At 36.7% G+C, this 7,895-nt stretch overlaps 1 pseudogene; it reads right to left on the bottom strand.

Annotated features, from left to right (window-relative positions):
• Positions 1 to 6,798: 6,798 nt before the first annotated feature.
• LOC138165610 (geminin pseudogene) lies at positions 6,799 to 7,456 on the bottom strand (annotated as a pseudogene).
• Positions 7,457 to 7,895: the final 439 nt, after the last annotated feature.

The following is a 7,895-nucleotide window of genomic DNA, read 5'->3' on the forward strand; positions in this document are numbered from 1 at the left end:
AAAAGATGAGAGCTTAGAAGACAGAAATTAAGAATTAGCTTCAGAAGATAATTTAATGTATTTTTCCCTGTAAAGAAAATCAAGCTATAACTAGAACACACAGTGAATTAAGGAATTCACAAAACTCTGGTGCTCAACAATAGAAGAAAATCAATTTGAAATACTATTTCTTATCACAGACTAATCTTTGAGCTTATACATTCAAAGACAAGAAGTCAGTATCTGAGATTTGCAAATGGTATTTCAAGTCAAAAGATCTCTGGACGCTGATTACTGAAAAGAAGCCCTTGTGGGTTAGATGATTCTAACCTATTGCTAAGAAGGGGAATCATAACTATAGTACTTTTTGCCCTACTTTTTTTTCCCTTTAGTAAGGCAGCAGTGGATGGAAAAAAAGGCTTCTGTTGATAACACTGAAAAAGTGTCCATATCAACTTCAAGAATACAGATTTACCTTTTAAAAGCTTCCTTGATTTTTTCTGCTCTTTTCCCCTCTTCTTCTATATATTGTAGGGAAAATGTTTAATATAAGATGAATTATAGATATTTGCTTTTAGTTTGGGTAAAGGTGATTGATAATAAAAAAATTTTTCCATGAAAATTTTCAACTTTTTTATGACTAGTATTCAAATAGAACAGACCTTGCCACATATTTTTAACAGAACCCAAAATAGCATCTGTACATAACAGTTTAACCTACTGGGCATGGATCATAGAGTTCTTTTTTTCCCTTCAAATTATATTGCTCAAAAATATGGAAACGTTTAAGTTGTGTGGCCTCTAACATATTGATTGAACAAATGAGTGACATTCTGAGCTGAGTTTTTAAGGAAACACTTCACCTCCATGTTTGTGGGAAGTCTAATTTAAGAACTAAGTCAATAATAGAGCCCTGCCCAGTTGAATCTCCAACTGAGGAAATATGTGAGTTCCTAACCCATCAAAGCCAGCATATGTGTCAAAATCAATTTATTTAAAATGTGGTGGAAAACTCCAGTGATTCTTAGATTAGCATGAAACATCTTGTCAAGGTAAAGATACAGTTGAGAAAGAAAATTACAAAAGAAGACCATGAAAAGAAAAGTAATTAGGATTACCTTCCTTCCTTAAATGAGCAACTATTACAACTATCCTTTGGACAAAACTTTACAAGGCAGGTACTAAAGTAATCTTCACAGTCCTGAACTGGAAGTAGAGAAAAATAACAGTATTAAGACAATCTAATGGATACCTTTAGATCTCTAGAGCATAGGAAATCCTCCAGAGATACAGTCTTGTTTATGGTCAGCAAATCTTTTATTAGAAGAAATAAGAAAAAAAGGGGGGGTTCAAAGTATTCAAGTTCATTAGAGCAAGGATTGGCCTGAAGGATCCCTAATTTCTTAGGACTACCAAATGGATTGAATGGGAACCTAAGTCCTTTTTCAATTGTGGGACTAGAATAATAGATTCTATGGCAAGTATCTTGGAGACAGTAGAAAGGGCTGCTAGCTTTTTTTATGCTTAGTTGACTGATTAACATCTGCCTGATTGAACCCTTATAAACTTGGAATGAATTCAAATTTTATTGAGTAGCCTCAGTGAAAGGTCTCTAAAACACATGTATGCCAGTCTCTCAATTTGGAAAGCCATTGGCCCTTACTACCGTTAACCTGAGGAAAGAGTGGCAATAAAATTGGCTCAGTAAAAGACAATTTACTGTAAAGACCACCAGGAGAGCCAACTTGAGCTCATAAAAAAAAGAAAAGAAATTGTGGAAGTGTCAGTAGCCTAGAACTCAAAAGAGTAGAAACGGTTTGGCTGTTGGGGCTGACTTGATCTTTCAAGTAGTGGAGGAGGGAAAATGAGCTATCACCCTCCCACCAACTTCCCTACCACCCCATTCACAAAATGACAGACTCAGGAGGCAAAAATGCAACAATGGATCTGAATCTAGTCTCAATTTTTAAGTAAAACTGACTCTTGGTGAAGCCAAATGGCCACATTATTGTTATTATTATTATTACTATTACGCTTTTTCTTTCTTTCAGTTCACTCACTATAGAAAGAGATGAGACTCAGTACCTCTATTTAAATAGTAATTTGTTCCACAGGGCCATCACTGGCTTTTGTCATATTTAACTTTTGAAGAGGGATAAGGAAAGTGCAGAGTATAACAGATTTTCCCCTTTAGCCAGGTTGTACACAAGGTAAAGGGAGGATTATCCTCCCTCCTTGCTAAAAACAGAAAAAAAAAATAGAGGGCAAAATGTGAACAATCTCCTGAATGAAGGGGAAATGTCATCTACATGATGTAAATATAACTCATGTTTTGTGAGAATTTCTGAGTACCTTCATTTTGTTCTATGAATAGTTTTGAAAGTCAAAAGAATATTAAATTGATTCTCTTCTTTGTACTCAGAAAGATGCATTAACTAGATGAAGACTGTGGGGAGAGGCTCCTATGATCCCTAGTTTCTGTTTTTTTCTATTTTTTTCTCATTTCACATCTTTATTCCTAGATACCAAGACATTTAGCAATAGGGCCTCTTCTATATTTTAATGAAGCTTTCTCTATCCAGTCTCAGATATATAACAGAGGAGAATCAAATCTACCATGACTCTACCCCTCCTTCAGTCTCCCCTCCTCCCATCTTTCTCTCACATAAATGCAATGAATCAATCAATCAATTAAGAAGCATTTGTTATGTAAGAAGCATGTACCAGGCTAGTTGCTAGAGATATAAAGATAAAGAATGAAACCATCCCTAGTCTCAAAAAGGTTTTACATACTCACCTCTCACATTCACACACTTACACCTATACCCATAACCATGCCCATGAAGATAGATTACTGAAGCTACCCTTACTCCTAAGAGAAGAAGGAAATTGACCTAAAAGAGGTCTTAAATGTCCTAAGCTTAAGTTTTCTGTCACTTATCAAGGGAGCAATGAGAAAACCCTAAGGTCTCAAAGGTCTTATCCAGAGTACAACTTCCTACAAAGCTTAAAAGGCTCGGAATTTAGACATGGTGATTTTTAAAAAAGATTCCCTGCACTTGAAAGTTTATTCAGACTTCTAATTCTCTTCCCTAATCAATTGTTTAGCACTTTTTGTTTTATATAATTATTTAATTAAAAAAAATTAACCTTTGATAAAACAACTTTTTTTTTAAAATAATAGGATTATATATACGTGAACAGACTTACAGTGTTTCATCTATGCTGTAAGCAAGATGGTAAAAGGAGTCTTTCAAAAATCAAAATTAGGGAGTAGCCATTATTCTTTGCATGGGTTAAGATGGAACCAATACTTAGTTGCTGTATTGATGCTGGAGAAAAATCTGGTACAGTAAAAGTTCAATTGAGAAAGTAAAAGAGAAAATATTCACTGGGAGCTTGTAAATGAAATTGAAAAAAAAAGGAAAGCAAATGTTAAGTTATTCAATAAATTAGTAAAAAGTGTCACTATGGAAACCCTTATTCATCTGTGTTCCCCTAAGTACCTAACAAAGGGAACTTTGTTCCCACACTTTCACCTTCAGAATAATCTCAGTTGTTTCCCAACCAGTTTTGGTGAGGGGGAGGGAAAAGTGGTATTCCAAAGTCATTCAACTTTAAACTTATTACTCCATCATTTTGTGACCCTTTTGCGATGTTCTTTAATTCTCAGAGTTCAAGGCTCTGCTTTGAGATATTTTTAAAATCATGTACAAGAGATTAAAGAATTTATCCCATTTCCAAAATTGATTGTGATACTTGAAGTAAGTGTGATAATGATAATAATTGTATTTGCTGTTTAAGGGAACAGATTCTTTTACCTCTAGTTAACTGACTTTAGTTGTTTTATTTATTACTTGTAAAGAAATTTTTGTGGGATATGAGACATAATTTATGTCTTTTAGCATAATGACATATATTATAATTCAGACATGAAACTTTACATATTGGCTTTCTTCACTTTCTGAGGAACAAAGTTTATTTCCAGGCTCTTTTAATCATTATTTTTAGGGGTAATTTTCAGTGACTCAAAAGATCTTTCAACAAACCAACCAAGTCTGTGTTTTAGTGAGAAAAAAATTCTGGGTGCTCCAAATCTAGCCTTTGTACCCAAAAGGATTTTTGCAAGGTGCAAGGAAAAGGATCAATTAGAAGGCAGTTTTCAGAATTTCTGGTCATTCCATATTCTTGTAGGGAATGAGATGATAAAAAAACAAACAAACAAAAAACTGCTGTTATATGGGATGCGTGCTATAAGAACCTAATTTCTTATTATGTATCAACCTGTATTCCTAATTCCTTTCATCACCATCTCCTTAAGACTCTGAACTTCAGGTAGCATAGGAATCACAATGTGGATATAGCGGAAATTAAGTCCTTCTCCAGAAGACTATTTCAGGGCCCCAGAATACGGGAAATATTGAGGGACAAGGTCATAGTAATTCTTTGCATGGGTTCTCAACATTAGAATTCTTCTCAACATTATTGTACCACTATCCCTTACTTCCCACCCTAACTAAACCATAGTTCTCCATCTGTCTACCAGAACTTTGTGGCACAAAAAAACAAAACAAAACAAAACAAAAATTTACAACAATGTAAAGCAAAGGTAAGGTTTCCCTTGTAGCATTACTTGTTTTCACAGTAAACGAATTATTCTGTTTTTAATGTAACCAGAGACAAACAACTTTGGACTTCTGAATCTTTATTGGACCAAGTTGTTGATCCCTAGTGACATAGTGTGGTTTCTGAGCAGAAGTCTGGAAGTAAACTGACCTGGTGTATTTCAGACCTGGTGCCAGAGAAGCCTGAATCTGATTCCATAGTTATCCTTAGCACTTGCTCTTGCAACAATACATGTTGTGTGGGCATATTGGAGCTGCCAAATATTGACTTTCAACTGAGAGAAACAGCCTTGAACTCTTCATCTATGCCATGATGATGACCAGAGGGGGGAAAAAAAACTGAGTCTAATGAAAACCCTGTTTCACCATCTCCAAGTCTCTCAGCCTTACCCACCCCTTGATCTACTCACACCAGTGACACCGTAGTCCTTCTTCCACACAACCTTTGACTCTATCATCACTGTTTCCCATAATCCTTCACCACCACCAATCATAGCATATTCACCTTCTTACCTCTTACTGGTACTTCTTTGTAGAATTTGTAACAGTTGTAGATCACTCTCTTTCTCCAATTCTGACCCTGGTTATTCTATGTGGATAAAAACTTCCCTTTTGACTCTGTGATTCAGAAGACCTACCCCAAGTATCCCGCTCTCTCTTTACTGAGTGGCAATGTTCATACTACCAACACAGTAAAGATGCCATTTGATCTGGAGTCAGTATTAATATGACTGAACTTGAGACCAAAGGAGCCACCCCTATGGCATGTGGGCCTGGTGGTATTATTTTGGGGGGAGGATTGTCTCTATAAACAATTAGATTAAAAACAATTAATAAATAAATTCATGGACTGATATAGGATATGATTTATCAATGAAAATTTAGAATAATGGCTAGAGAAGAGGCACTCACATATTTATTTATTATCTAATCAGTGCATGTAAATATTCTTCCTATGTCCAGCTGTGTGTGTGTGTGTGTGTGTGTGTGTGCGTGCGTGTGTGACTTCCAGATGGGCTGAAGCTGAGAGGGTTAAAGTCAGTCTTTTTAGGGTGAAAGACAGTATGCTTGACTGCTTTTGGTTCTGTTTTCATCATAGGGAAGGATCCAAGCTATAGAATCTATATCTCATGATTGGTGTTACTTTCAGGAGTAGAGGCCTAGTGGAACAGACACTCTGCCCTTTCCCTCACCATCTCCATAGGAGTCTCAGTGGGGGTGGGCCCAATGCACCTGGAGAGCTCCTCCCCAATGCCAAGAAAGGGGATGGAACTCAATGCACATCGTGGAGGTAGCAAGGACTGTGTGTGTGCCCAGGTCTGCTTCAGAACGGCAGGAAATAAGAGTGGCTGTTAAGAGGAGTTTTGTGTCCGTATAGGCAGTTAGTGGATAGAGACCTAGGTCTGGAGTTAGGAAGACCTCAATTGCAATCCAGCATTAGGCACCAGCTGTGTGAGCCTGGGTAAATCACTTAACCTCTGTTCGCTCCCATTTCCTGAACTGTTCACTTGCCTTGCAGGGTTGTTGTGAGGATCAATTAAGATAATATTTGTAAAGAACTTGGCGGAATGAGTTATATAAATGCCCATTCCCATCCCTCCTCTCACCTACATGGACAAGACTATCAGCAGTTGTGTGTTCTTCTTCTTCCACTTTTCCATCTTTGTGAGTCTGATACAATTAGAGAGACCCCGCCTGACTTTCAGCTTCCCCCAGGGCCCAGAATAGGTGGTGGAAGTCAGCTGAAGGTCATGGGGCAGCTAATATAGGCCCCATCCAGGGTCCAAGCCAAAGTCCCCAAGAAAGCCAGAATAGTAAGGGTCTCACTCAGACATCTGATAGGTACTGGGTGTCAAGTTATAGTCAAGCACAGTTAATTCCTTTTTTTAAATAAGAGAGTGAAGTTTATGTAAATTGTGCCAGACTCAAATGAAATGGTTCTATTTACATAAAGTTTCACAAGATTAAAAAAAAAAAGAGTATTTGCATTTTAATACAAAAGTCCAAAAAGCAAACTATAATAGTTTGCAGAACACAATTCTCTGCCACTAAGCATCAATTAGTTTTTTTTAAGGGCCAAATGTTCAAAGTTTTCATTAATTTAAAAATGTAACCCAAAGATGTAACTAAAATGTCAGTAAACTTTGACAGTATTATATCTGAAAAGTCAAACGTTAAACACTTATATACAAGTTTATTCATTTGTAGGTAAAGAAGTATTTCTTTCATCACATGTGTCAATTTGGGGGTTTTCTTCAACATCTCTGCGTACTTCTTCACCTCCAGAATCAGAATTCTCTAATACTGGGTTGTTTCGTGGTTCGACGTTTTCTAGAGACTGGCTAATTAGCCTTTCTATCATATCTGCCATATATTGTACATACCCTACTAATTCTTCCAGTTCCTTATTTTCTTCTTTTAAGTGGGCAATTTCATTGTCCTTCTGTTCAATTTCTTTACATAGTTTCTCATTTTCTTCATAAGTAGTACTTCATCCAAAAGCTTCCCTCCATTTTTCAGTACTGAGAAGAAGGGTTTTCTTTAATCATGAGATCAAAAGCTTCTTGAGAGACTCTTTCAAGGTTTTCATTATTACTATGCTCTGGGTCTATAGCAACATCGGTGTTAGAAGACTTGGATGTTAGTTGGTCATTCCAAAGCTTCCTTCTGGATAAGGCCTTGATAGAAGTTTACTCATTTTCTCTGCCAACTGGAGAACCAGCTGCAGATGGCTGAATCATCTCCAGTGTTCATCTTGGTATAAGGCTGCCATTTGTGTTGTCCAAGAAATAATTCTTTATAGTCTTTTTGGACCCTTCTTCTTTTGTCTGCTTCACTCCGGAATTCATCAAAAAGTGGAGAATGGTGCCCAGTGCTGGTGGTACAACAGTCCAAGGAGAGACCAGAACTGAATCAAAGCAGGTGCAAAATGGGCTCAAGAAGTTAAATAGCTAAATCCTGATTAGAATTCTACCGGTTAAATGCTAAATCCATATTAGAACACTACAACCCAAGAGCACAGCTAATTATAAAAATGGGTTTTGGTTGGTGATGTCCTTGTCTCATTTTGGGCAAGTCTCCAAGTGACTTCACATCAGAGTTATTGGGACTGAGGCTCTTGAGCCAGTCAACTCTAAGGGTGGTATGGTGGGTGGTTTTCAGTATTATTCTGACTGCAGACATGAGACCATAGCTTGTGTATTTATAGTAAATAAAAAGGAAAAAATAAACTGCTTGATGCTATAGAAACCTAAACAGTTGGTTAATTTATTGATCATTTTCCTTGTCTTT

The sequence above is a fragment of the Petaurus breviceps genome, unplaced genomic scaffold, assembly GCF_028583685.1.
Source record: "Petaurus breviceps papuanus isolate PSGF00001 unplaced genomic scaffold, PetGlider_PUasm1.0 214, whole genome shotgun sequence".
NCBI classification, from domain to species: domain Eukaryota; kingdom Metazoa; phylum Chordata; class Mammalia; order Diprotodontia; family Petauridae; genus Petaurus; species Petaurus breviceps.